Source organism: Coregonus clupeaformis, chromosome 15 (genome assembly GCF_020615455.1).
Source record: "Coregonus clupeaformis isolate EN_2021a chromosome 15, ASM2061545v1, whole genome shotgun sequence".
Classification (NCBI taxonomy): domain Eukaryota; kingdom Metazoa; phylum Chordata; class Actinopteri; order Salmoniformes; family Salmonidae; genus Coregonus; species Coregonus clupeaformis.
In genome coordinates this window covers 64,618,103-64,626,587 of record NC_059206.1, presented here as the reverse complement: position 1 = coordinate 64,626,587, position 8,485 = coordinate 64,618,103, and the positions used below count along the sequence as shown (strand labels likewise).

The following is an 8,485-nucleotide window of genomic DNA, read 5'->3' as shown; positions in this document are numbered from 1 at the left end:
ACATTATTGGACACTGTGCCATCATCAATGTCGCAGGACAACGTGGTGGTAACATAACCATGTGTGCAGCTATAAGCCAAAATGGTGTTGTTCACCATCATGCAACCTTAGGCCCATACAACACTGCACACATTATTGCATTCCTGGACACCTTACATGACATGCTCACTGTTCAGAGACCAGAGCATACCCGATATGTCATCATATGGGACAATGTTAGTTTCCATAGGGCTGCTTTGGTCCGCAACTGGTTTACAGACCACCCATTCTTCATGGCACTCAACCTCCCTCCATACTCTCCATTCTTAAATCCCATCGAGGAGTTCTTCTCTGCCTGGCGCTGGAAAGTGTACGACCGTCATCCTCATCAACAGGTAGCCCTTTTACAGGCAATGGAGGAGGCATGTGGAGATATTGACCAGGCATCATGTCAGGCCTGGATACGGCATTCAAGGAGATATTTTCCCCGGTGAAAAAGCTTAATTAGGCTAAGAGCTTCAGTCGTCAAAAGCTGCGTTACTCTGATTTGCCAAAGTACAGTTGTGATAAATACCTCCGTGACATATTGCACTAAAACTATTTCAAACCATACACCGCCACCGGAAATGCACCAGCACCAACCCAGCAGGGACTCATAATGTTCAGAGTGAAAATATAACTTCACAAGCACAGCGCTGTTCCATTAAAATACTTCTCACTCTCGTAATAGGCCACCTCTGGTTCTTAGAAGTTAACCTGATAGAAAAATGTGTCTCTTCTGTTCTCTTCTCTTCTGTTCTGTTCTGTTCTGTTCTGTTGTGTTGTGTACGTCACCGGCGTAGAGGAAACCCCACGAGCTCTGGGTGCCCATGCGCCCGTCATCTCATACCTATGTCTAAATTGTATAAATTTTTTTATAAATAATTTTGAAGATAACTCTCCTTTTTAATTTCCACATTCTCCCGAGTGGCGCAGTGGTCTAAGGCAGTGCTAGCTGTGCCACTAGAGATCCTGGTTTGAATCCAGGCTCTGTCGTAGCCGGCCGCGACCGGGAGACCCATGGGGCGGCGCACAATTGGCCCAGGGTAGGGGAGGGGATGGCCGGCAGGGATGTAGCTCAGTTGGTAGAGCAACGCCAGGGTAGTGGGTTCGATTCCCACGGGGGACCAGTATGAAAAAATTATAATGTATGCACTCATTAACTGTAAGTCGCTCTGGATAAGAGCGTCTGCTAAATGACTAAAATGTAGCAGGTGAGCCAGACAGACAATATACACTGAACACAAATATAAACGCAACAATTTCATATATTTTACTGAGTTACAGTTCATATAAGGAAATCAGTCAATTTAAATAAATAAATTAGGCCCTAATCTATGGATTTCACATGACTGGGAATTTAGATATACATACTGTATGTTGGTCACAGATACCTTTAAAAAAAGGTAAGTACGTTTATCAGAAAACCAGTCAGTATCTGGTGTGGCCACCATTTGCCTCATGCAGCGCGACACATCTCCTTCGCATAGAGTTGATCAGGCTGTTGACTGCGGCCTGTGGAATGTTGTCCCACTCCTCTTCAATGGCTGTGTGAAGTTGCTGGATATTGGTGGGAACTGGAACACGCTGTCGTACACGTCGATCCAGAGCATCCCAAACATGTTCAATGGGTGACATGTCTGTTGAGTATGCAGGCCATGGAAGAACTGGGACATTTCAGCTTTCAGGAATTGTGTACAGATTCTTGTAACATGGGGCAGTGCACTATCATGCTAAAACATGAGGTGATGGCGGAGGATGAATGGCACGACAATGGGCCTCAGGATCTCTCAGCAAACCGTTCGCCCACACAACGCCATACACACTCTGCCATCTGCCTGGTACAGTTGAAACCGGGATTCATCAGTGAAGAGCACACTTCTCCACGTGTTCCAGTGGCCATCGAAGGTGAGCATTTGACCACTAAAGTCGAGACCTCACTGCCCGGCCAGGCTAGCAGCCTCCCAGTCCCGACAGAGACCTCACTGCCCGGCCAGGCTAGCAGCCTCCCAGTCCCGACAGAGACCTCACTGCCCGGCCAGGCTAGCAGCCTCCCAGTCCCGACAGAGACCTCACTGCCCGGCCCGGCAATGACAGTGGCCTTGCTCCTCCTCTTCTTCCGCCCCCCGAGAATAGTGACAGTTCCTCTCCTTCTCCTTCTCCCAGAAAACCAAGCTGTCGACTGCCAGAGACCCAGCGGCGCTCATGAGAGCGACCCCCCTTCTGTGAACACTGGTAAGCCTACGAGTGATGAGACGGATAGCCCTGAGCATGGAGTCTGAGTTCCACTGTGTAATATAAATAGACTACCAGCTAAATACTGTATCTAGCTATAGACGGGCTAGTAGGCTAGACTGCATTGTCTGCATAATGAAACAATCCATAGTAAACTATTGTTTTGATGGTGGACTGATTGTATTATTTGCCAGCGAGCATTTGGCCTCCCTTGATAATAAAAAAATAAATAAAAAAATAGTCAATCAGCGTTGAGCTAAACTGAGTGAGCTCAGCTGTGATTGGTCCTGGCGCACCAAAGAAAAGTGTCAAGGGAAGCCAGTTTGGATTTGGCTTCAGACCAATCACGTCACATCAGAAGCCAAACTCATTGACAGAAAAAACTTCTGGTGGCTAGTATGAAAATGTAGGAAACATGACCTTGATTGACCATGCTGTAGGTTTGTTACAATATGTATTGTGGACTTCACAGGACAGATGTTGCTCTCCGGTTTTGTAATGAAACAAATGTGTTTTTTAGAATTTATTCTCCCACTGTGTCTTCTTATTGTCTGGACCTTAGGCCTATATATCACGGTGGCAAGGCATATGAACTAACAGGTTATAGAGCAAACAACACAATTATCACAACACATAGTTGTAAAATGGAATTTTTTCCTGGCTTGGTTTACCCAGTGATTTTCCCACACACCACTACTGATTATTCGGCATTAATAGACTGGCACGAACGTTCTATCCAAGCTGAGAGAGAGCGCGAGGACGGCTAAGAACTACAGGACACGTGTATATTCTAAAAAAATCTATTGGTTACTGATTATTATAAACTCGGTGGTTCGAGCCCTGAATGCTGATTGGCCGAAAGCCGTGGTATACCACGGGTATGACAAAACATTTATTTTTACTGCTCTAATTACGTTGGTAACCAGTTTATAATAGCAATAAGGCACCTCGGGGGTTTGTGGTATATGGTCAATATACCACAGCTAAGGGCTGCATCCTGGCACTCTGCGTTGCGTCGTGCGTAAAGAACAGCCCTTAGCTGTGGTATATTGACCATATACCACACCCCCTCTGACCTTATTGTTGAAGTTTATTGTTTGAAAATTCATTTTGCAATCTGCAATGTTTGAATTCCTCACTTTAATTACTGAACAAGTAATTACATTATTGCCGCCAGCCAGCATTCTAAATAGCAGCATTGCGACACGACACCGTAGGCCTGTGGCTTCGTGGAACATAAAGGTTAGGCTTAACATGAGAAAATGACGATCAAATAAATATAAACATGTATCCACTAAAGCAAAGCTATAGGCTCCTACAAGCACTAGCACCACATAATCTGATAGTTGATGGACAGGCAGCCGCGTTGATGTTGCAATTTCACAACCCATGGACAGCGATCAGTAGTCTATACTTTGTGAGGTGGCTGACGCATAAAATATTTTCTGTGTTTCAGGGGCAAACTCCGACTTTGCGGGATTCCAGAGAAAATGCGCTACGCCAGTGGTGTAAGAACAGGGACGGCTTGTTCAATAGGGCGATATGGGCGACGCACTGCCAAACGGGAAAAGGAAGGGATTTTTTTTCTAATCAATTATTAAAAAATAAAATAAAAAAAATAATAATTTTTTTTTATAAATTTATAAAAAATTATATCACGGCAACAGCAGTTATCAGTGTTCACGTCTGATCTGCCAGCCACTAAATGTCAAATCAGGCTAAAGTCGTGCTTCAAATGGCCCCGCCCGTTTTTTGGGCGATTTCAGTCAGGTTGAAAATCGCCCAGAAGTCTCTCATAGCCTGTCATGTAAAATCTATTTTTTTCACATTTCAAAGCTTTCAATACATTCTCTATGGGTGTCTGTGGGCTTGCACTTACGCGCTTTCGTCATACGTGACGTAACGTTGAACGTAACTAAGACAATGGCGGCTATCAGCGTCTATGTTGCGACCTGCAGTGTGGCGTTATTTTATGTTTTTAATTTGTAGACTTAGTTTACAAACATTCTGCAAACATTCTGCTTTGGACTGATCTTCGGTTTTGGACTGATCTTGTTGATCGTGTACATACCCGCTACGAACGGACTAAATAATGAAAACGCTGCTGGCAGAGAGGTGGAGCCGGCCACCTTCACCCTGGTCAGAGCGGACCGCGATCCTGGTAAGAGAGCGACTCTGTACCCCGACATTGAACTGCTTTCTGTGTCATTGAACCTTACTATTGTTGATAAAACAAGTTTACTGGAGAACGGAGAAAAAGTAGAGACTTTTGGACAAGGTGGATAATTGTATAATATAAGGCAGTTTATTCAGAGGTAAAGATATCTGCAATCGCGTTCACGGACCCGTTCGTCAAACTCTTAGGGAGCTATAAATCAAGCCCCATTACTTACCATATCAGATAAGAGAAATTGCTGCAGCTACGTATATTTTACATCCTGGCCCTACATAGTTCACTATTTGCATCACTTACCAAAATATTACATGTGGTCATATATGCTTGGAAAGTGGAGATGCCATAGAACGTCAAAAAAGTAAACATTGCTGGAGACACATTGCGTTTGCTAGCGAAGAGATTTGTTGTGGCAAATGAACTTGGGCTGGGAATTGCCAGGAACCTCACGATAAGATATATGCATCAGCATTGCGAGTCTCATGATTCTATACGTATTGCGATTCGATACTGTGATTTTATTGCGCACCATATGTCTGTTGCAGAGGGATCAGAAAGCCATGAGAACGAGTTTTGATCAGTCATGGAAATAAAAGTGCTGAAAACAAATTGGCTCCCAATGTGAAAAGATTGAGAACAAGCTATGAAGGAACAATAATGGTGTTTTGGTGCAGGTACAGCCAACTAGCGCTAAAATTTTGCGATATTGTCAATACAGTATATCGTAAAGTATCACTATGTAACTCGATTTCTTTCACCCCAATCCCTCAAATTAACGGTAAATAACTGAATTGTTTGCCCCACATTTAGCTAAGATGATTAGCTAGCCAGCTAAAATGTTTTATTTAGTTAGCAGTCGCATCTACAATAGTTTACTGTCAATAACATGTCTCCAAAAATGACGTGGTGTCTCCAATTGTGTTGACATTTTACAATTGCAATGCGCATCCATGAGTATCCACTTTCTGTAGCTCAGCTGGTAGAGCATGGTGCTTGTAACGCCAAGGTAGTGGGTTCGATCCCGGGACCACCCATACACAAAAATGTATGCACGCATGACTGTAAGTCGCTTTGGATAAAAGCGTCTGCTAAATGGCATATTATTATTATTATTATTATTATTATTTCTGAAGAGAGCCCCGAAACATTGTGTGCAGACATTTTATGCAATAAATGAAGTAGGTTCAATCTAGTAGTTCTGATCTTCTGATTGGTCCTGATGAGTTGGGCGAGGTCCCCTCCAGGCTACTGTCACTGTTGCATTGGCTCTGAGTCGGGTTCTCTGTCTTCAAATGTTCAGCCTAAGAGAGGGGATTTTTGTGTGTGTGTGTGTGTGTGTGTTTAACAGTGATGATGTGTGTGTGTGTGTGTGTTTAACAGTGATGATGTGTGTGTGTGTGTGTTTGTGTGTGTGTGTGTCCTCAGAGCAAGAACTCGTGAGTTGGAAGAACTGAGAGGCCTATGGCGTGGGTGTTGTCCTTGGCCACCTGCTGACAAGGCTGACAAGATAGGACCCTTTTGTCCATTGTTATTGGATAGGAACATAACTTATAACCAGCTCCTGACCTAAATAGATCTTAGCACAACATTTTACTCAACATATCATATTCCATATTCACTATAACAAATATATTTACTACGACATTAGCAAGAACCGCCACATCCTCAGCCGGCTAATCCAGTGTGTGAAGTTTTGCGGAGTGTTTGAGTTAGCTTTGCGAGGCAAAGATGAAACTGAGGGCTCCACCAACCCTGGTAAGCCAACACTTTTGAGATCAGTCAATAAATGCTTCTGGTATTGACTTATATGCTGCCCCTGTCTTCATGTTGTTGCTGGACATATCTTTTTTTAAATGTGTGTAGGTCACCTAAATCATCAGAAAAATTGCCCCTCCTGAGAATTTTTTCAGGAGCCGCCACTGTGTAAGAACATGGTTACTAAAAACTTTTCTCTTTATCTGACAAATTGAAGGAAAGTGAATTCTAGCAATAGTCTAATTAGCAATACAGAATTAAAAGCAGTTGGCATTTGAAATGAAACTGTCCTCATCTGTTCTTAGTAACCAAAAACAGCAACAGCGCCAGAACCTTGCTCAAGACATCCATCTAGTGTTAGTGGGGAATTTGTCAGTGTGTCACTATGCAAAAACACAGCTCTATCTCTCTGCTGCACAACAATGCCTCAATTGACAGCTTCCACACAGGGATCAATAGTCATTTTACTGGTCTCTCATTCAACTTGAAGGTCAGAGCAGAAGATCACGGGTCCGTCCCAAATGGCACCCTATTCCCTATATAGTGCACTACTTTTGATCAGCTTTGGTCAAAAGTAGTGCACTATATCGGGAATATAGGTGTGCCTTTTGGTACGAAACCCACCTCATTTTAGACAATGACGACCTCCTGTCAGACCTCATCAACATCAAAACCTCTATTGCTTTGTAGATTCACTTCTCACAGTAACATGTGAATAAAGTGAATGTTCTTGGATCTTGTCCCACAGGTGATGGTGATAATTCAAGGGATCCGACTCCAATGGTTTGTAGGGTACTGTAAAATACTTTAACACTGTAACATATGTTATGTGTTTTATGGTTTTTCATAGGACTCTCGGGATGATAAGCCCCCATTGTGGGCTCAAGGAGATCCAAATAATCAAACAAATAATCAACAAAACCTCTGAGCTGGAGGTGTAATGATATAATGTGCTCTTTTTTAGATATAAGCACTTCTTATCTCATTGTTATTTGGCAACATGCTAATAACATGGTAATTATAATCTAATGCAGAAATTGCCCCTACAAAATCCACCCTCTGGTATAGAGGTATTTAGAAAACAGTTTTAAATAGTTCAATATACATTACATTTACAATTTAACTCGAATAGAAGCAAATAGGCTACAACACACACAATTCAACCTCATGGAAGCACGCACACAAACACAATACTTTTCAGCATCAATATCTTTGAGGTACCAATTTCATTATAGGCTACTCTTATCACACCGCAACTAATTAACAAGCATAATCAGACCTTGCAACAACACTTGAGACATAGCAATTATCCCAGCAGCACTTGAGACGTGACACTTATCAAAGACGAGCAATTAATGGGCATTAAAACAGATTCTGGAGAACTTGCTCAACTCAATGGCATTAGAAAATTCCCGGAAACAGCGAGCCTACCTTTTATGTGTTCTGCGCTCTCTTCCTTCCCAGTGACACTCTTTAGTTGTGTAGCCTATCGTTCAACAGTGTCGTATGCACCTGGTAAATAAAGATAATCTTTTTTTGGTGTGGCGAAAGTGGATTCAATTGTGGATAAATTGTCGCGTAAGGGTGTACAGTCAAGCCCTATAGCTTCTGTTATCTTCGCTCCTCACTTCTCGCGCATCGCTTCTATCTACACTGCAATTCGCGCTCGAGCGCGGTCATTTAAATACAAGTGACGTCACGAGTGCTCTCATCTTTGGTACTCTCACCGCACCAGGGCTGGAGTCAATTCGAATTGAAGGCAGTCAATTCAGGAAGTGATTTTAATTTAAAAATAGCTTCTGCTCGTCAGTTTGAAAATAGATGCCGTGCTCCTTCATAAATATCACGTAATATAACGATAATAATTAATTAGAACATCAAAAGATCACATTGGTTTGGATATGATCATTATACAGTTTGATTAACTCACATCTACATTTTTTTTGCATAGAACATTAACATCGGTGGAGAATCAAACTTTTGCATATTTTCACAATAAATCAGTTGAGAGATCAATCATCAGTGCAATTCTCTTTGGCTCTAAATAGACTTAGATTTAGAATAACTTTATTTTCCAAAGGGAATTTAATTTGTGGTGTCAGGGCAGGGATACACAAGCACATTCAAATCACTCATGACAGTGCATTGCATCCAAGAAAGGTTTAAACTGGACATGTTAACATTGTTTCCGCTCTTCTAAACACATAGGCAGTTAAAATTTGTTAGAATAAAAATAAATGGGCGTGTGTACGGAATTGATGACGTCAACTCAACCAGCCCGCCGCGTTTGCGCAGTGTGCTTCC

General features: G+C 42.5%; 1 protein-coding gene across 1 annotated transcript in view; it reads right to left on the bottom strand.

The window, feature by feature from the left end:
• Nucleotides 1-7,816, bottom strand: part of LOC121546369 (multiple epidermal growth factor-like domains protein 11) — a 245,795-nt gene extending 237,979 nt beyond the window's left edge. The window contains exon 1 of the mRNA XM_045225292.1: nt 7,613-7,816. The gene's annotated coding sequence lies outside the window, so the exon portion shown is untranslated. The remainder of the gene's footprint in view (nt 1-7,612) is intronic.
• Between the last annotated feature and the right edge of the window lie 669 nt (nt 7,817-8,485).